The sequence below is a fragment of the Schistocerca cancellata genome, chromosome 3, assembly GCF_023864275.1.
Source record: "Schistocerca cancellata isolate TAMUIC-IGC-003103 chromosome 3, iqSchCanc2.1, whole genome shotgun sequence".
Classification (NCBI taxonomy): domain Eukaryota; kingdom Metazoa; phylum Arthropoda; class Insecta; order Orthoptera; family Acrididae; genus Schistocerca; species Schistocerca cancellata.
Window position 1 is genome coordinate 959815607 of NC_064628.1, and position 17357 is coordinate 959832963.

General features: G+C 55.0%; 18 non-coding genes across 18 annotated transcripts; all 18 read right to left on the reverse strand.

Annotated features, from left to right (window-relative positions):
• Positions 1–553: 553 nt before the first annotated feature.
• On the reverse strand, positions 554–672 carry LOC126178155 (5S ribosomal RNA). The gene has a single exon (XR_007536068.1). It is a non-coding gene; the product is annotated as a 5S ribosomal RNA (ribosomal RNA).
• Positions 673–1507: 835 nt separating this feature from the next.
• Positions 1508–1626, reverse strand: LOC126178156 (5S ribosomal RNA). The gene has a single exon (XR_007536069.1). It is a non-coding gene; the product is annotated as a 5S ribosomal RNA (ribosomal RNA).
• An 836-nt stretch (positions 1627–2462) lies between these two features.
• Positions 2463–2581, reverse strand: LOC126177966 (5S ribosomal RNA). Its single transcript, XR_007535888.1, has one exon. It is a non-coding gene; the product is annotated as a 5S ribosomal RNA (ribosomal RNA).
• Positions 2582–3420: 839 nt separating this feature from the next.
• Positions 3421–3539, reverse strand: LOC126178111 (5S ribosomal RNA). The gene has a single exon (XR_007536026.1). It is a non-coding gene; the product is annotated as a 5S ribosomal RNA (ribosomal RNA).
• An 826-nt stretch (positions 3540–4365) lies between these two features.
• Positions 4366–4484, reverse strand: LOC126178114 (5S ribosomal RNA). Its single transcript, XR_007536029.1, has one exon. It is a non-coding gene; the product is annotated as a 5S ribosomal RNA (ribosomal RNA).
• Positions 4485–5318: 834 nt separating this feature from the next.
• On the reverse strand, positions 5319–5437 carry LOC126178157 (5S ribosomal RNA). Its single transcript, XR_007536070.1, has one exon. It is a non-coding gene; the product is annotated as a 5S ribosomal RNA (ribosomal RNA).
• Positions 5438–6273: 836 nt separating this feature from the next.
• Positions 6274–6392, reverse strand: LOC126177968 (5S ribosomal RNA). Its single transcript, XR_007535889.1, has one exon. It is a non-coding gene; the product is annotated as a 5S ribosomal RNA (ribosomal RNA).
• An 826-nt stretch (positions 6393–7218) lies between these two features.
• Positions 7219–7337, reverse strand: LOC126178115 (5S ribosomal RNA). Its single transcript, XR_007536030.1, has one exon. It is a non-coding gene; the product is annotated as a 5S ribosomal RNA (ribosomal RNA).
• Positions 7338–8171: 834 nt separating this feature from the next.
• Positions 8172–8290, reverse strand: LOC126178158 (5S ribosomal RNA). Its single transcript, XR_007536072.1, has one exon. It is a non-coding gene; the product is annotated as a 5S ribosomal RNA (ribosomal RNA).
• An 836-nt stretch (positions 8291–9126) lies between these two features.
• Positions 9127–9245, reverse strand: LOC126177969 (5S ribosomal RNA). Its single transcript, XR_007535890.1, has one exon. It is a non-coding gene; the product is annotated as a 5S ribosomal RNA (ribosomal RNA).
• Positions 9246–10080: 835 nt separating this feature from the next.
• On the reverse strand, positions 10081–10199 carry LOC126177970 (5S ribosomal RNA). Its single transcript, XR_007535891.1, has one exon. It is a non-coding gene; the product is annotated as a 5S ribosomal RNA (ribosomal RNA).
• Positions 10200–11025: 826 nt separating this feature from the next.
• On the reverse strand, positions 11026–11144 carry LOC126178116 (5S ribosomal RNA). Its single transcript, XR_007536031.1, has one exon. It is a non-coding gene; the product is annotated as a 5S ribosomal RNA (ribosomal RNA).
• An 836-nt stretch (positions 11145–11980) lies between these two features.
• Positions 11981–12099, reverse strand: LOC126177971 (5S ribosomal RNA). The gene has a single exon (XR_007535892.1). It is a non-coding gene; the product is annotated as a 5S ribosomal RNA (ribosomal RNA).
• An 836-nt stretch (positions 12100–12935) lies between these two features.
• Positions 12936–13054, reverse strand: LOC126177972 (5S ribosomal RNA). The gene has a single exon (XR_007535893.1). It is a non-coding gene; the product is annotated as a 5S ribosomal RNA (ribosomal RNA).
• An 836-nt stretch (positions 13055–13890) lies between these two features.
• On the reverse strand, positions 13891–14009 carry LOC126177973 (5S ribosomal RNA). Its single transcript, XR_007535895.1, has one exon. It is a non-coding gene; the product is annotated as a 5S ribosomal RNA (ribosomal RNA).
• Positions 14010–14845: 836 nt separating this feature from the next.
• LOC126178109 (5S ribosomal RNA) lies at positions 14846–14964 on the reverse strand. The gene has a single exon (XR_007536024.1). It is a non-coding gene; the product is annotated as a 5S ribosomal RNA (ribosomal RNA).
• Positions 14965–15800: 836 nt separating this feature from the next.
• On the reverse strand, positions 15801–15919 carry LOC126178121 (5S ribosomal RNA). Its single transcript, XR_007536036.1, has one exon. It is a non-coding gene; the product is annotated as a 5S ribosomal RNA (ribosomal RNA).
• Positions 15920–16755: 836 nt separating this feature from the next.
• Positions 16756–16874, reverse strand: LOC126177974 (5S ribosomal RNA). The gene has a single exon (XR_007535896.1). It is a non-coding gene; the product is annotated as a 5S ribosomal RNA (ribosomal RNA).
• Positions 16875–17357: the final 483 nt, after the last annotated feature.

Genomic DNA, 17357 nt, shown 5'->3' on the forward strand with positions numbered 1-17357 from the left:
TTCTGCGGAGGGCCTGTGCGGGGTGCGCCAGTGTCGTGCTGGAGGGCCCACTGGTAGCGATGTGGGCTTCCTCGCCTCGCCTCGCCTCACACCAGGTGTCTGCGTAGTTTGCAGTGCATTCGCACTATTCCTATCCCTGTCCCTGTCCCCGTCCCGACTTGTCCCGACTTTGCTCGACTGCCGCTCGCTGCCGCTCGGGTCGTGGTCCATATGACAGCGCAAGCACGACAAACGTCTGCGGGACGAGACGAGACGAGACGAGACGAGACGACTAAGGAATAAATTCGTGGTTACAAATCAAATTTGGAACTCTACACTCCTACACAACAATAGGCGGTGACGTATTTCAGAAATCACCTGCCGATTCGTACTGTTTTGTCGTTTTCAAAGTCTTCTTGGCAAACTTGGTTAGCTCATTCTCCCTCAAACTGAGTTAATTACTGCATTTTCGTACCATTACAGTAGTTTAAAAGGCTTAAGGAAGCATCTTTGTCACAACAGAAAGGTAGTTTGAAAATTGGACTGGCGACATAACAAAAAAAAACAGGAAGGGAGCCAACAGCACCCGGGTTTCCCAGGCGGTCACCCATCGAAGTACTAGCCGGGCCCGATGATGCTTATCTTCGGTGATCGGACGAGAACCGGTGTATTCATCATGGTATGGCCGTTGGCGCTCATCTAATGTAGGAGCACGGCAGAATTCGCGTTCCGCTTTTCTCCCAACACACAAAATGTTAGTTTTCGGCCGCATTTGACGAAAGCGCTTCCTTCCGCAACCGCCAGTTCCTTGAGGACGGCGCGGGGAGGCGCGCCCGGCGTCCCAGCAGAGTGACGGCTGAATTGGCGGGCGCACCGCCGCGTGTGTGAGACGCACTGCTGCTCGTTGCACCCCCTGTCATTCGCTGGGCGCGTGCAGCCTTCGACACTAGCGGAGGACGCATCTTGTCCCTGGTGCTCAGCGGAGGGCCTGTGCGGGGTGCGCCAGTGTCGTGCTGTAGGGCCCACTGGTAGCGATGTGGGCTTCCTCGCCTCGCCTCGCCTCACACCAGGTGTCTGCGTAGTTTGCAGTGCATTCGCACTATTCCTATCCCTGTCCCTGTCCCCGTCCCGACTTGTCCCGACTTTGCTCGACTGCCGCTCGCTGCCGCTCGGGTCGTGGTCCATATGACAGCGCAAGCACGACAAACGTCTGCGGGACGAGACGAGACGAGACGAGACGAGACGACTAAGGAATAAATTCGTGGTTACAAATCAAATTTGGAACTCTACACTCCTACACAACAATAGGCGGTGACGTATTTCAGAAATCACCTGCCGATTCGTACTGTTTTGTCGTTTTCAAAGTCTTCTTGGCAAACTTGGTTAGCTCATTCTCCCTCAAACTGAGTTAATTACTGCATTTTCGTACCATTACAGTAGTTTAAAAGGCTTAAGGAAGCATCTTTGTCACAACAGAAAGGTAGTTTGAAAATTGGACTGGCGACATAACAAAAAAAAACAGGAAGGGAGCCAACAGCACCCGGGTTTCCCAGGCGGTCACCCATCGAAGTACTAGCCGGGCCCGATGATGCTTATCTTCGGTGATCGGACGAGAACCGGTGTATTCATCATGGTATGGCCGTTGGCGCTCATCTAATGTAGGAGCACGGCAGAATTCGCGTTCCGCTTTTCTCCCAACACACAAAATGTTAGTTTTCGGCCGCATTTGACGAAAGCGCTTCCTTCCGCAACCGCCAGTTCCTTGAGGACGGCGCGGGGAGGCGCGCCCGGCGTCCCAGCAGAGTGACGGCTGAATTGGCGGGCGCACCGCCGCGTGTGTGAGACGCACTGCTGCTCGTTGCACCCCCTGTCATTCGCTGGGCGCGTGCAGCCTTCGACACTAGCGGAGGACGCATCTTGTCCCTGGTGCTCAGCGGAGGGCCTGTGCGGGGTGCGCCAGTGTCGTGCTGTAGGGCCCACTGGTAGCGATGTGGGCTTCCTCGCCTCGCCTCGCCTCACACCAGGTGTCTGCGTAGTTTGCAGTGCATTCGCACCATTCCTATCCCTGTCCCTGTCCCCGTCCCGACTTGTCCCGACTTTGCTCGACTGCCGCTCGCTGCCGCTCGGGTCGTGGTCCATATGACAGCGCAAGCACGACAAACGTCTGCGGGACGAGACGAGACGAGACGAGACGAGACGACTAAGGAATAAATTCGTGGTTACAAATCAAATTTGGAACTCCACACTCCTACACAACAATAGGCGGTACGTATTTCAGAATTCACCTGCCGATTCGTACTGTTTTGTCGTTTTCAAAGTCTTCTTGGCAAACGTGGTTAGCACATTCTCCCTCAAACTGAGTTAATTACTGCATTTTCGTACCATTACAGTAGTTTAAAAGGCTTAAGGAAGCATCTTTGTCACAACAGAAAGGTAGTTTGAAAATTGGGTTGGCGACATAACAAAAAACATAACAGGAAGGGAGCCAACAGCACCCGGGTTTCCCAGGCGGTCACCCATCCAAGTACTAGCCGGGCCCGATGATGCTTAACTTCGGTGATCGGACGAGAACCGGTGTATTCATCATGGTATGGCCGTTGGCCCTCATCTAATGTAGGAGCACGGCAGAATTCGCGTTCGGCTTTTCTCCCAACACACAAAATGTTAGTTTTCGGCCGCATTTGACGAAAGCGCTTCCTTCCGCAACCGCCAGTTCCTCGAGGACGGCGCGGGGAGGCGCGCCCGGCGTCCCAGCAGAGTGACGACCGAATTGGCGGGCGCACCGCCGCGTGTATGAGACGCACTGCTGCTCGTTGCACCCCCTGTCATTCGCTGGGCGCGTGCAGCCTTCGACACTAGCGGAGGACGCATCTTGTCCCTGGTGTTCTGCGGAGGGCCTGTGCGGGGTGCGCCAGTGTCGTGCTGGAGGGCCCACTGGTAGCGATGTGGGCTTCCTCGCCTCGCCTCGCCTCACACCAGGTGTCTGCGTAGTTTGCAGTGCATTCGCACCATTCCTATCCCTGTCCCTGTCCCCGTCCCGACTTGTCCCGACTTTGCTCGACTGCCGCTCGCTGCCGCTCGGGTCGTGGTCCATATGACAGCGCAAGCACGACAAACGTCTGCGGGACGAGACGAGACGAGACGAGACGAGACGACTAAGGAATAAATTCGTGGTTACAAATCAAATTTGGAACTCTACACTCCTACACAACAATAGGCGGTGACGTATTTCAGAAATCACCTGCCGATTCGTACTGTTTTGTCGTTTTCAAAGTCTTCTTGGCAAACTTGGTTAGCACATTCTCCCTCAAACTGAGTTAATTACTGCATTTTCGTACCATTACAGTAGTTTAAAAGGCTTAAGGAAGCATCTTTGTCACAAAAGAAAGGTAGTTTGAAAATTGGGCTGGCGACATAAAAAAAAAAAAAAAACAGGAATGGAGCCAACAGCACCCGGGTTTCCCAGGCGGTCACCCATCCAAGTACTAGCCGGGCCCGATGATGCTTATCTTCGGTGATCGGACGAGAACCGGTGTATTCATCATGGTATGGCCGTTGGCGCTCATCTAATGTAGGAGCACGGCAGAATTCGCGTTCCGCTTTTCTCCCAACACACAAAATGTTAGTTTTCGGCCGCATTTGACGAAAGCGCTTCCTTCCGCAACCGCCAGTTCCTCGAGGACGGCGCGGGGAGGCGCGCCCGGCGTCCCAGCAGAGTGACGGCCGAATTGGCGGGCGCACCGCCGCGTGTGTGAGACGCACTGCTGCTCGTTGCACCCCCTGTCATTCGCTGGGCGCGTGCAGCCTTCGACACTAGCGGAGGACGCATCTAGTCCCTGGTGCTCAGCGGAGGGCCTGTGCGGGGTGCGCCAGTGTCGTGCTGGAGGGCCCACTGGTAGCGATGTGGGCTTCCTCGCCTCGCCTCGCCTCACACCAGGTGTCTGCGTAGTTTGCAGTGCATTCGCACCATTCCTATCCCTGTCCCTGTCCCCGTCCCGACTTGTCCCGACTTTGCTCGACTGCCGCTCGCTGCCGCTCGGGTCGTGGTCCATATGACAGCGCAAGCACGACAAACGTCTGCGGGACGAGACGAGACGAGACGACTAAGGAATAAATTCGTGGTTACAAATCAAATTTGGAACTCTACACTCCTACACAACAATAGGCGGTACGTATTTCAGAATTCACCTGCCGATTCGTACTGTTTTGTCGTTTTCAAAGTCTTCTTGGCAAACGTGGTTAGCACATTCTCCCTCAAACTGAGTTAATTACTGCATTTTCGTACCATTACAGTAGTTTAAAAGGCTTAAGGAAGCATCTTTGTCACAACAGAAAGGTAGTTTGAAAATTGGGCTGGCGACATAACAAAAAACATAACAGGAAGGGAGCCAACAGCTCCCGGGTTTCCCAGGCGGTCACCCATCCAAGTACTAGCCGGGCCCGATGATGCTTAACTTCGGTGATCGGACGAGAACCGGTGTATTCATCATGGTATGGCCGTTGGCGCTCATCTAATGTAGGAGCACGGCAGAATTCGCGTTCGGCTTTTCTCCCAACACACAAAATGTTAGTTTTCGGCCGCATTTGACGAAAGCGCTTCCTTCCGCAACCGCCAGTTCCTCGAGGACGGCGCGGGGAGGCGCGCCCGGCGTCCCAGCAGAGTGACGACCGAATTGGCGGGCGCACCGCCGCGTGTGTGAGACGCACTGCTGCTCGTTGCACCCCCTGTCATTCGCTGGGCGCGTGCAGCCTTCGACACTAGCGGAGGACGCATCTTGTCCCTGGTGTTCAGCGGAGGGCCTGTGCGGGGTGTGCCAGTGTCGTGCTGGAGGGCCCACTGATAGCGATGTGGGCTTCCTCGCCTCGCCTCGCCTCACACCAGGTGTCTGCGTAGTTTGCAGTGCATTCGCACTATTCCTATCCCTGTCCCTGTCCCCGTCCCGACTTGTCCCGACTTTGCTCGACTGCCGCTCGCTGCCGCTCGGGTCGTGGTCCATATGACAGCGCAAGCACGACAAACGTCTGCGGGACGAGACGAGACGAGACGAGACGAGACGACTAAGGAATAAATTCGTGGTTACAAATCAAATTTGGAACTCTACACTCCTACAAAACAATAGGCGGTACGTATTTCAGAATTCACCTGCCGATTCGTACTGTTTTGTCGTTTTCAAAGTCTTCTTGGCAAACGTGGTTAGCACATTCTCCCTCAAACTGAGTTAATTACTGCATTTTCGTACCATTACAGTAGTTTAAAAGGCTTAAGGAAGCATCTTTGTCACAACAGAAAGGTAGTTTGAAAATTGGACTGGCGACATAACAAAAAAAAACAGGAAGGGAGCCAACAGCACCCGGGTTTCCCAGGCGGTCACCCATCGAAGTACTAGCCGGGCCCGATGATGCTTATCTTCGGTGATCGGACGAGAACCGGTGTATTCATCATGGTATGGCCGTTGGCGCTCATCTAATGTAGGAGCACGGCAGAATTCGCGTTCCGCTTTTCTCCCAACACACAAAATGTTAGTTTTCGGCCGCATTTGACGAAAGCGCTTCCTTCCGCAACCGCCAGTTCCTTGAGGACGGCGCGGGGAGGCGCGCCCGGCGTCCCAGCAGAGTGACGGCTGAATTGGCGGGCGCACCGCCGCGTGTGTGAGACGCACTGCTGCTCGTTGCACCCCCTGTCATTCGCTGGGCGCGTGCAGCCTTCGACACTAGCGGAGGACGCATCTTGTCCCTGGTGCTCAGCGGAGGGCCTGTGCGGGGTGCGCCAGTGTCGTGCTGTAGGGCCCACTGGTAGCGATGTGGGCTTCCTCGCCTCGCCTCGCCTCACACCAGGTGTCTGCGTAGTTTGCAGTGCATTCGCACCATTCCTATCCCTGTCCCTGTCCCCGTCCCGACTTGTCCCGACTTTGCTCGACTGCCGCTCGCTGCCGCTCGGGTCGTGGTCCATATGACAGCGCAAGCACGACAAACGTCTGCGGGACGAGACGAGACGAGACGAGACGAGACGACTAAGGAATAAATTCGTGGTTACAAATCAAATTTGGAACTCCACACTCCTACACAACAATAGGCGGTACGTATTTCAGAATTCACCTGCCGATTCGTACTGTTTTGTCGTTTTCAAAGTCTTCTTGGCAAACGTGGTTAGCACATTCTCCCTCAAACTGAGTTAATTACTGCATTTTCGTACCATTACAGTAGTTTAAAAGGCTTAAGGAAGCATCTTTGTCACAACAGAAAGGTAGTTTGAAAATTGGGCTGGCGACATAACAAAAAACATAACAGGAAGGGAGCCAACAGCACCCGGGTTTCCCAGGCGGTCACCCATCCAAGTACTAGCCGGGCCCGATGATGCTTAACTTCGGTGATCGGACGAGAACCGGTGTATTCATCATGGTATGGCCGTTGGCCCTCATCTAATGTAGGAGCACGGCAGAATTCGCGTTCGGCTTTTCTCCCAACACACAAAATGTTAGTTTTCGGCCGCATTTGACGAAAGCGCTTCCTTCCGCAACCGCCAGTTCCTCGAGGACGGCGCGGGGAGGCGCGCCCGGCGTCCCAGCAGAGTGACGACCGAATTGGCGGGCGCACCGCCGCGTGTGTGAGACGCACTGCTGCTCGTTGCACCCCCTGTCATTCGCTGGGCGCGTGCAGCCTTCGACACTAGCGGAGGACGCATCTTGTCCCTGGTGTTCTGCGGAGGGCCTGTGCGGGGTGCGCCAGTGTCGTGCTGGAGGGCCCACTGGTAGCGATGTGGGCTTCCTCGCCTCGCCTCGCCTCACACCAGGTGTCTGCGTAGTTTGCAGTGCATTCGCACCATTCCTATCCCTGTCCCTGTCCCCGTCCCGACTTGTCCCGACTTTGCTCGACTGCCGCTCGCTGCCGCTCGGGTCGTGGTCCATATGACAGCGCAAGCACGACAAACGTCTGCGGGACGAGACGAGACGAGACGACTAAGGAATAAATTCGTGGTTACAAATCAAATTTGGAACTCTACACTCCTACACAACAATAGGCGGTACGTATTTCAGAATTCACCTGCCGATTCGTACTGTTTTGTCGTTTTCAAAGTCTTCTTGGCAAACGTGGTTAGCACATTCTCCCTCAAACTGAGTTAATTACTGCATTTTCGTACCATTACAGTAGTTTAAAAGGCTTAAGGAAGCATCTTTGTCACAACAGAAAGGTAGTTTGAAAATTGGGCTGGCGACATAACAAAAAACATAACAGGAAGGGAGCCAACAGCTCCCGGGTTTCCCAGGCGGTCACCCATCCAAGTACTAGCCGGGCCCGATGATGCTTAACTTCGGTGATCGGACGAGAACCGGTGTATTCATCATGGTATGGCCGTTGGCGCTCATCTAATGTAGGAGCACGGCAGAATTCGCGTTCGGCTTTTCTCCCAACACACAAAATGTTAGTTTTCGGCCGCATTTGACGAAAGCGCTTCCTTCCGCAACCGCCAGTTCCTCGAGGACGGCGCGGGGAGGCGCGCCCGGCGTCCCAGCAGAGTGACGACCGAATTGGCGGGCGCACCGCCGCGTGTGTGAGACGCACTGCTGCTCGTTGCACCCCCTGTCATTCGCTGGGCGCGTGCAGCCTTCGACACTAGCGGAGGACGCATCTTGTCCCTGGTGTTCAGCGGAGGGCCTGTGCGGGGTGTGCCAGTGTCGTGCTGGAGGGCCCACTGATAGCGATGTGGGCTTCCTCGCCTCGCCTCGCCTCACACCAGGTGTCTGCGTAGTTTGCAGTGCATTCGCACTATTCCTATCCCTGTCCCTGTCCCCGTCCCGACTTGTCCCGACTTTGCTCGACTGCCGCTCGCTGCCGCTCGGGTCGTGGTCCATATGACAGCGCAAGCACGACAAACGTCTGCGGGACGAGACGAGACGAGACGAGACGAGACGACTAAGGAATAAATTCGTGGTTACAAATCAAATTTGGAACTCTACACTCCTACAAAACAATAGGCGGTACGTATTTCAGAATTCACCTGCCGATTCGTACTGTTTTGTCGTTTTCAAAGTCTTCTTGGCAAACGTGGTTAGCACATTCTCCCTCAAACTGAGTTAATTACTGCATTTTCGTACCATTACAGTAGTTTAAAAGGCTTAAGGAAGCATCTTTGTCACAACAGAAAGGTAGTTTGAAAATTGGACTGGCGACATAACAAAAAAAAACAGGAAGGGAGCCAACAGCACCCGGGTTTCCCAGGCGGTCACCCATCGAAGTACTAGCCGGGCCCGATGATGCTTATCTTCGGTGATCGGACGAGAACCGGTGTATTCATCATGGTATGGCCGTTGGCGCTCATCTAATGTAGGAGCACGGCAGAATTCGCGTTCCGCTTTTCTCCCAACACACAAAATGTTAGTTTTCGGCCGCATTTGACGAAAGCGCTTCCTTCCGCAACCGCCAGTTCCTTGAGGACGGCGCGGGGAGGCGCGCCCGGCGTCCCAGCAGAGTGACGGCTGAATTGGCGGGCGCACCGCCGCGTGTGTGAGACGCACTGCTGCTCGTTGCACCCCCTGTCATTCGCTGGGCGCGTGCAGCCTTCGACACTAGCGGAGGACGCATCTTGTCCCTGGTGCTCAGCGGAGGGCCTGTGCGGGGTGCGCCAGTGTCGTGCTGTAGGGCCCACTGGTAGCGATGTGGGCTTCCTCGCCTCGCCTCGCCTCACACCAGGTGTCTGCGTAGTTTGCAGTGCATTCGCACCATTCCTATCCCTGTCCCTGTCCCCGTCCCGACTTGTCCCGACTTTGCTCGACTGCCGCTCGCTGCCGCTCGGGTCGTGGTCCATATGACAGCGCAAGCACGACAAACGTCTGCGGGACGAGACGAGACGAGACGAGACGAGACGACTAAGGAATAAATTCGTGGTTACAAATCAAATTTGGAACTCCACACTCCTACACAACAATAGGCGGTACGTATTTCAGAATTCACCTGCCGATTCGTACTGTTTTGTCGTTTTCAAAGTCTTCTTGGCAAACGTGGTTAGCACATTCTCCCTCAAACTGAGTTAATTACTGCATTTTCGTACCATTACAGTAGTTTAAAAGGCTTAAGGAAGCATCTTTGTCACAACAGAAAGGTAGTTTGAAAATTGGGCTGGCGACATAACAAAAAACATAACAGGAAGGGAGCCAACAGCACCCGGGTTTCCCAGGCGGTCACCCATCCAAGTACTAGCCGGGCCCGATGATGCTTAACTTCGGTGATCGGACGAGAACCGGTGTATTCATCATGGTATGGCCGTTGGCCCTCATCTAATGTAGGAGCACGGCAGAATTCGCGTTCGGCTTTTCTCCCAACACACAAAATGTTAGTTTTCGGCCGCATTTGACGAAAGCGCTTCCTTCCGCAACCGCCAGTTCCTCGAGGACGGCGCGGGGAGGCGCGCCCGGCGTCCCAGCAGAGTGACGACCGAATTGGCGGGCGCACCGCCGCGTGTGTGAGACGCACTGCTGCTCGTTGCACCCCCTGTCATTCGCTGGGCGCGTGCAGCCTTCGACACTAGCGGAGGACGCATCTTGTCCCTGGTGTTCTGCGGAGGGCCTGTGCGGGGTGCGCCAGTGTCGTGCTGGAGGGCCCACTGGTAGCGATGTGGGCTTCCTCGCCTCGCCTCGCCTCACACCAGGTGTCTGCGTAGTTTGCAGTGCATTCGCACCATTCCTATCCCTGTCCCTGTCCCCGTCCCGACTTGTCCCGATTTGCTCGACTGCCGCTCGCTGCCGCTCGGGTCGTGGTCCATATGACAGCGCAAGCACGACAAACGTCTGCGGGACGAGACGAGACGAGACGAGACGAGACGACTAAGGAATAAATTCGTGGTTACAAATCAAATTTGGAACTCTACACTCCTACACAACAATAGGCGGTGACGTATTTCAGAAATCACCTGCCGATTCGTACTGTTTTGTCGTTTTCAAAGTCTTCTTGGCAAACTTGGTTAGCACATTCTCCCTCAAACTGAGTTAATTACTGCATTTTCGTACCATTACAGTAGTTTAAAAGGCTTAAGGAAGCATCTTTGTCACAACAGAAAGGTAGTTTGAAAATTGGGCTGGCGACATAAAAAAAAAAAAACAGGAATGGAGCCAACAGCACCCGGGTTTCCCAGGCGGTCACCCATCCAAGTACTAGCCGGGCCCGATGATGCTTAACTTCGGTGATCGGACGAGAACCGGTGTATTCATCATGGTATGGCCGTTGGCGCTCATCTAATGTAGGAGCACGGCAGAATTCGCGTTCCGCTTTTCTCCCAACACACAAAATGTTAGTTTTCGGCCGCATTTGACGAAAGCGCTTCCTTCCGCAACCGCCAGTTCCTCGAGGACGTCGCGGGGAGGCGCGCCCGGCGTCCCAGCAGAGTGACGGCCGAATTGGCGGGCGCACCGCCGCGTGTGTGAGACGCACTGCTGCTCGTTGCACCCCCTGTCATTCGCTGGGCGCGTGCAGCCTTCGACACTAGCGGAGGACGCATCTAGTCCCTGGTGCTCAGCGGAGGGCCTGTGCGGGGTGCGCCAGTGTCGTGCTGGAGGGCCCACTGGTAGCGATGTGGGCTTCCTCGCCTCGCCTCGCCTCACACCAGGTGTCTGCGTAGTTTGCAGTGCATTCGCACCATTCCTATCCCTGTACCTGTCCCCGTCCCGACTTGTCCCGACTTTGCTCGACTGCCGCTCGCTGCCGCTCGGGTCGTGGTCCATATGACAGCGCAAGCACGACAAACGTCTGCGGGACGAGACGAGACGAGACGACTAAGGAATAAATTCGTGGTTACAAATCAAATTTGGAACTCTACACTCCTACACAACAATAGGCGGTACGTATTTCAGAATTCACCTGCCGATTCGTACTGTTTTGTCGTTTTCAAAGTCTTCTTGGCAAACGTGGTTAGCACATTCTCCCTCAAACTGAGTTAATTACTGCATTTTCGTACCACTACAGTAGTTTAAAAGGCTTAAGGAAGCATCTTTGTCACAACAGAAAGGTAGTTTGAAAATTGGGCTGGCGACATAACAAAAAACATAACAGGAAGGGAGCCAACAGCTCCCGGGTTTCCCAGGCGGTCACCCATCCAAGTACTAGCCGGGCCCGATGATGCTTAACTTCGGTGATCGGACGAGAACCGGTGTATTCATCATGGTATGGCCGTTGGCGCTCATCTAATGTAGGAGCACGGCAGAATTCGCGTTCGGCTTTTCTCCCAACACACAAAATGTTAGTTTTCGGCCGCATTTGACGAAAGCGCTTCCTTCCGCAACCGCCAGTTCCTCGAGGACGGCGCGGGGAGGCGCGCCCGGCGTCCCAGCAGAGTGACGGCCGAATTGGCGGGCGCACCGCCGCGTGTGTGAGACGCACTGCTGCTCGTTGCACCCCCTGTCATTCGCTGGGCGCGTGCAGCCTTCGACACTAGCGGAGGACGCATCTTGTCCCTGGTGTTCAGCGGAGGGCCTGTGCGGGGTGCGCCAGTGTCGTGCTGGAGGGCCCACTGATAGCGATGTGGGCTTCCTCGCCTCGCCTCGCCTCACACCAGGTGTCTGCGTAGTTTGCAGTGCATTCGCACTATTCCTATCCCTGTCCCTGTCCCCGTCCCGACTTGTCCCGACTTTGCTCGACTGCCGCTCGCTGCCGCTCGGGTCGTGGTCCATATGACAGCGCAAGCACGACAAACGTCTGCGGGACGAGACGAGACGAGACGAGACGAGACGACTAAGGAATAAATTCGTGGTTACAAATCAAATTTGGAACTCTACACTCCTACAAAACAATAGGCGGTACGTATTTCAGAATTCACCTGCCGATTCGTACTGTTTTGTCGTTTTCAAAGTCTTCTTGGCAAACGTGGTTAGCACATTCTCCCTCAAACTGAGTTAATTACTGCATTTTCGTACCATTACAGTAGTTTAAAAGGCTTAAGGAAGCATCTTTGTCACAACAGAAAGGTAGTTTGAAAATTGGGCTGGCGACATAATAAAAAACTTAACAGGAAGGGAGCCAACAGCACCCGGGTTTCCCAGGCGGTCACCCATCCAAGTACTAGCCGGGCCCGATGATGCTTAACTTCGGTGATCGGACGAGAACCGGTGTATTCATCATGGTATGGCCGTTGGCCCTCATCTAATGTAGGAGCACGGCAGAATTCGCGTTCGGCTTTTCTCCCAACACACAAAATGTTAGTTTTCGGCCGCATTTGACGAAAGCGCTTCCTTCCGCAACCGCCAGTTCCTCGAGGACGGCGCGGGGAGGCGCGCCCGGCGTCCCAGCAGAGTGACGGCCGAATTGGCGGGCGCACCGCCGCGTGTGTGAGACGCACTGCTGCTCGTTGCACCCCCTGTCATTCGCTGGGCGCGTGCAGCCTTCGACACTAGCGGAGGACGCATTTTGTCCCTGGTGTTCAGCGGAGGGCCTGTGCGGGGTGGGCCAGTGTCGTGCTGGAGGGCCCACTGGTAGCGATGTGGGCTTCCTCGCCTCGCCTCGCCTCACACCAGGTGTCTGCGTAGTTTGCAGTGCATTCGCACCATTCCTATCCCTGTCCCGGTCCCCGTCCCGACTTGTCCCGACTTTGCTCGACTGCCGCTCGCTGCCGCTCGGGTCGTGGTCCATATGACAGCGCAAGCACGACAAACGTCTGCGGGACGAGACGAGACGAGACGAGACGAGACGACTAAGGAATAAATTCGTGGTTACAAATCAAATTTGGAACTCTACACTCCTACACAACAATAGGCGGTACGTATTTCAGAATTCACCTGCCGATTCGTACTGTTTTGTCGTTTTCAAAGTCTTCTTGGCAAACGTGGTTAGCACATTCTCTCTCAAACTGAGTTAATTACTGCATTTTCGTACCATTACAGTAGTTTAAAAGGCTTAAGGAAGCATCTTTGTCACAACAGAAAGGTAGTTTGAAAATTGGGCTGGCGACATAACAAAAAACATAACAGGAAAAGAGCCAACAGCACCCGGGTTTCCCAGGCGGTCACCCATCCAAGTACTAGCCGGGCCCGATGATGCTTAACTTCGGTGATCGGACGAGAACCGGTGTATTCATCATGGTATGGCCGTTGGCGCTCATCTAATGTAGGAGCACGGCAGAATTCGCGTTCGGCTTTTCTCCCAACACACAAAATGTTAGTTTTCGGCCGCATTTGACGAAAGCGCTTCCTTCCGCAACCGCCAGTTCCTCGAGGACGGCGCGGGGAGGCGCGCCCGGCGTCCCAGCAGAGTGACGGCCGAATTGGCGGGCGCACCGCCGCGTGTGTGAGACGCACTGCTGCTCGTTGCACCCCCTGTCATTCGCTGGGCGCGTGCAGCCTTCGACACTAGCGGAGGACGCATCTTGTCCCTGGTGCTCAGCGGAGGGCCTGTGCGGGGTGCGCCAGTGTCGTGCTGGAGGGCCCACTGGTAGCGATGTGGGCTTCCTCGCCTCGCCTCGCCTCACACCAGGTGTCTGCGTAGTTTGCAGTGCATTCGCACCATTCCTATCCCTGTCCCGGTCCCCGTCCCGACTTGTCCCGACTTTGCTCGACTGCCGCTCGCTGCCGCTCGGGTCGTGGTCCATATGACAGCGCAAGCACGACAAACGTCTGCGGGACGAGACGAGACGAGACGAGACGAGACGACTAAGGAATAAATTCGTGGTTACAAATCAAATTTGGAACTCTACACTCCTACACAACAATAGGCGGTACGTATTTCAGAATTCACCTGCCGATTCGTACTGTTTTGTCGTTTTCAAAGTCTTCTTGGCAAACGTGGTTAGCACATTCTCCCTCAAACTGAGTTAATTACTGCATTTTCGTACCATTACAGTAGTTTAAAAGGCTTAAGGAAGCATCTTTGTCACAACAGAAAGGTAGTTTGAAAATTGGGCTGGCGACATAACAAAAAACATAACAGGAAAAGAGCCAACAGCACCCGGGTTTCCCAGGCGGTCACCCATCCAAGTACTAGCCGGGCCCGATGATGCTTAACTTCGGTGATCGGACGAGAACCGGTGTATTCATCATGGTATGGCCGTTGGCGCTCATCTAATGTAGGAGCACGGCAGAATTCGCGTTCGGCTTTTCTCCCAACACACAAAATGTTAGTTTTCGGCCGCATTTGACGAAAGCGCTTCCTTCCGCAACCGCCAGTTCCTCGAGGACGGCGCGGGGAGGCGCGCCCGGCGTCCCAGCAGAGTGACGGCCGAATTGGCGGGCGCACCGCCGCGTGTGTGAGACGCACTGCTGCTCGTTGCACCCCCTGTCATTCGCTGGGCGCGTGCAGCCTTCGACACTAGCGGAGGACGCATCTTGTCCCTGGTGCTCAGCGGAGGGCCTGTGCGGGGTGCGCCAGTGTCGTGCTGGAGGGCCCACTGGTAGCGATGTGGGCTTCCTCGCCTCGCCTCGCCTCACACCAGGTGTCTGCGTAGTTTGCAGTGCATTCGCACCATTCCTATCCCTGTCCCGGTCCCCGTCCCGACTTGTCCCGACTTTGCTCGACTGCCGCTCGCTGCCGCTCGGGTCGTGGTCCATATGACAGCGCAAGCACGACAAACGTCTGCGGGACGAGACGAGACGAGACGAGACGAGACGACTAAGGAATAAATTCGTGGTTACAAATCAAATTTGGAACTCTACACTCCTACACAACAATAGGCGGTACGTATTTCAGAATTCACCTGCCGATTCGTACTGTTTTGTCGTTTTCAAAGTCTTCTTGGCAAACGTGGTTAGCACATTCTCCCTCAAACTGAGTTAATTACTGCATTTTCGTACCATTACAGTAGTTTAAAAGGCTTAAGGAAGCATCTTTGTCACAACAGAAAGGTAGTTTGAAAATTGGGCTGGCGACATAACAAAAAACATAACAGGAAGGGAGCCAACAGCACCCGGGTTTCCCAGGCGGTCACCCATCCAAGTACTAGCCGGGTCCGATGATGCTTAACTTCGGTGATCGGACGAGAACCGGTGTATTCATCATGGTATGGCCGTTGGCGCTCATCTAATGTAGGAGCACGGCAGAATTCGCGTTCGGCTTTTCTCCCAACACACAAAATGTTAGTTTTCGGCCGCATTTGACGAAAGCGCTTCCTTCCGCAACCGCCAGTTCCTCGAGGACGGCGCGGGGAGGCGCGCCCGGCGTCCCAGCAGAGTGACGGCCGAATTGGCGGGCGCACCGCCGCGTGTGTGAGACGCACTGCTGCTCGTTGCACCCCCTGTCATTCGCTGGGCGCGTGCAGCCTTCGACACTAGCGGAGGACGCATCTTGTCCCTGGTGCTCAGCGGAGGGCCTGTGCGGGGTGCGCCAGTGTCGTGCTGGAGGGACCACTGGTAGCGATGTGGGCTTCCTCGCCTCGCCTCGCCTCACACCAGGTGTCTGCGTAGTTTGCAGTGCATTCGCACCATTCCTATCCCTGTCCCTGTCCCCGTCCCGACTTGTCCCGACTTTGCTCGACTGCCGCTCGCTGCCGCTCGGGTCGTGGTCCATATGACAGCGCAAGCACGACAAACGTCTGCGGGACGAGACGAGACGAGACGAGACGAGACGACTAAGGAATAAATTCGTGGTTACAAATCAAATTTGGAACTCTACACTCCTACACAACAATAGGCGGTACGTATTTCAGAATTCACCTGCCGATTCGTACTGTTTTGTCGTTTTCAAAGTCTTCTTGGCAAACGTGGTTAGCACATTCTCTCTCAAACTGAGTTAATTACTGCATTTTCGTACCATTACAGTAGTTTAAAAGGCTTAAGGAAGCATCTTTGTCACAACAGAAAGGTAGTTTGAAAATTGGGCTGGCGACATAACAAAAAACATAACAGGAAGGGAGCCAACAGCACCCGGGTTTCCCAGGCGGTCACCCATCCAAGTACTAGCCGGGCCCGATGATGCTTAACTTCGGTGATCGGACGAGAACCGGTGTATTCATCATGATATGGCCGTTGGCCCTCATCTAATGTAGGAGCACGGCAGAATTCGCGTTCGGCTTTTCTCCCAACACACAAAATGTTAGTTTTCGGCCGCATTTGACGAAAGCGCTTCCTTCCGCAACCGCCAGTTCCTCGAGGACGGCGCGGGGAGGCGCGCCCGGCGTCCCAGCAGAGTGACGGCCGAATTGGCGGGCGCACCGCCGCGTGTGTGAGACGCACTGCTGCTCGTTGCACCCCCTGTCATTCGCTGGGCGCGTGCAGCCTTCGACACTAGCGGAGGACGCATTTTGTCCCTGGTGTTCAGCGGAGGGCCTGTGCGGGGTGCGCCAGTGTCGTGCTGGAGGGCCCACTGGTAGCGATGTGGGCTTCCTCGCCTCGCCTCGCCTCACACCAGGTGTCTGCGTAGTTTGCAGTGCATTCGCACCATTCCTATCCCTGTCCCGGTCCCCGTCCCGACTTGTCCCGACTTTGCTCGACTGCCGCTCGCTGCCGCTCGGGTCGTGGTCCATATGACAGCGCAAGCACGACAAACGTCTGCGGGACGAGACGAGACGAGACGAGACGAGACGACTAAGGAATAAATTCGTGGTTACAAATCAAATTTGGAACTCTACACTCCTACACAACAATAGGCGGTACGTATTTCAGAATTCACCTGCCGATTCGTACTGTTTTGTCGTTTTCAAAGTCTTCTTGGCAAACGTGGTTAGCACATTCTCTCTCAAACTGAGTTAATTACTGCATTTTCGTACCATTACAGTAGTTTAAAAGGCTTAAGGAAGCATCTTTGTCACAACAGAAAGGTAGTTTGAAAATTGGGCTGGCGACATAACAAAAAACATAACAGGAAAAGAGCCAACAGCACCCGGGTTTCCCAGGCGGTCACCCATCCAAGTACTAGCCGGGCCCGATGATGCTTAACTTCGGTGATCGGACGAGAACCGGTGTATTCATCATGGTATGGCCGTTGGCGCTCATCTAATGTAGGAGCACGGCAGAATTCGCGTTCGGCTTTTCTCCCAACACACAAAATGTTAGTTTTCGGCCGCATTTGACGAAAGCGCTTCCTTCCGCAACCGCCAGTTCCTCGAGGACGGCGCGGGGAGGCGCGCCCGGCGTCCCAGCAGAGTGACGGCCGAATTGGCGGGCGCACCGCCGCGTGTGTGAGACGCACTGCTGCTCGTTGCACCCCCTGTCATTCGCTGGGCGCGTGCAGCCTTCGACACTAGCGGAGGACGCATCTTGTCCCTGGTGCTCAGCGGAGGGCCTGTGCGGGGTGCGCCAGTGTCGTGCTGGAGGGCCCACTGGTAGCGATGTGGGCTTCCTCGCCTCGCCTCGCCTCACACCAGGTGTCTGCGTAGTTTGCAGTGCATTCGCACCATTCCTATCCCTGTCCCGGTCCCCGTCCCGACTTGTCCCGACTTTGCTCGACTGCCGCTCGCTGCCGCTCGGGTC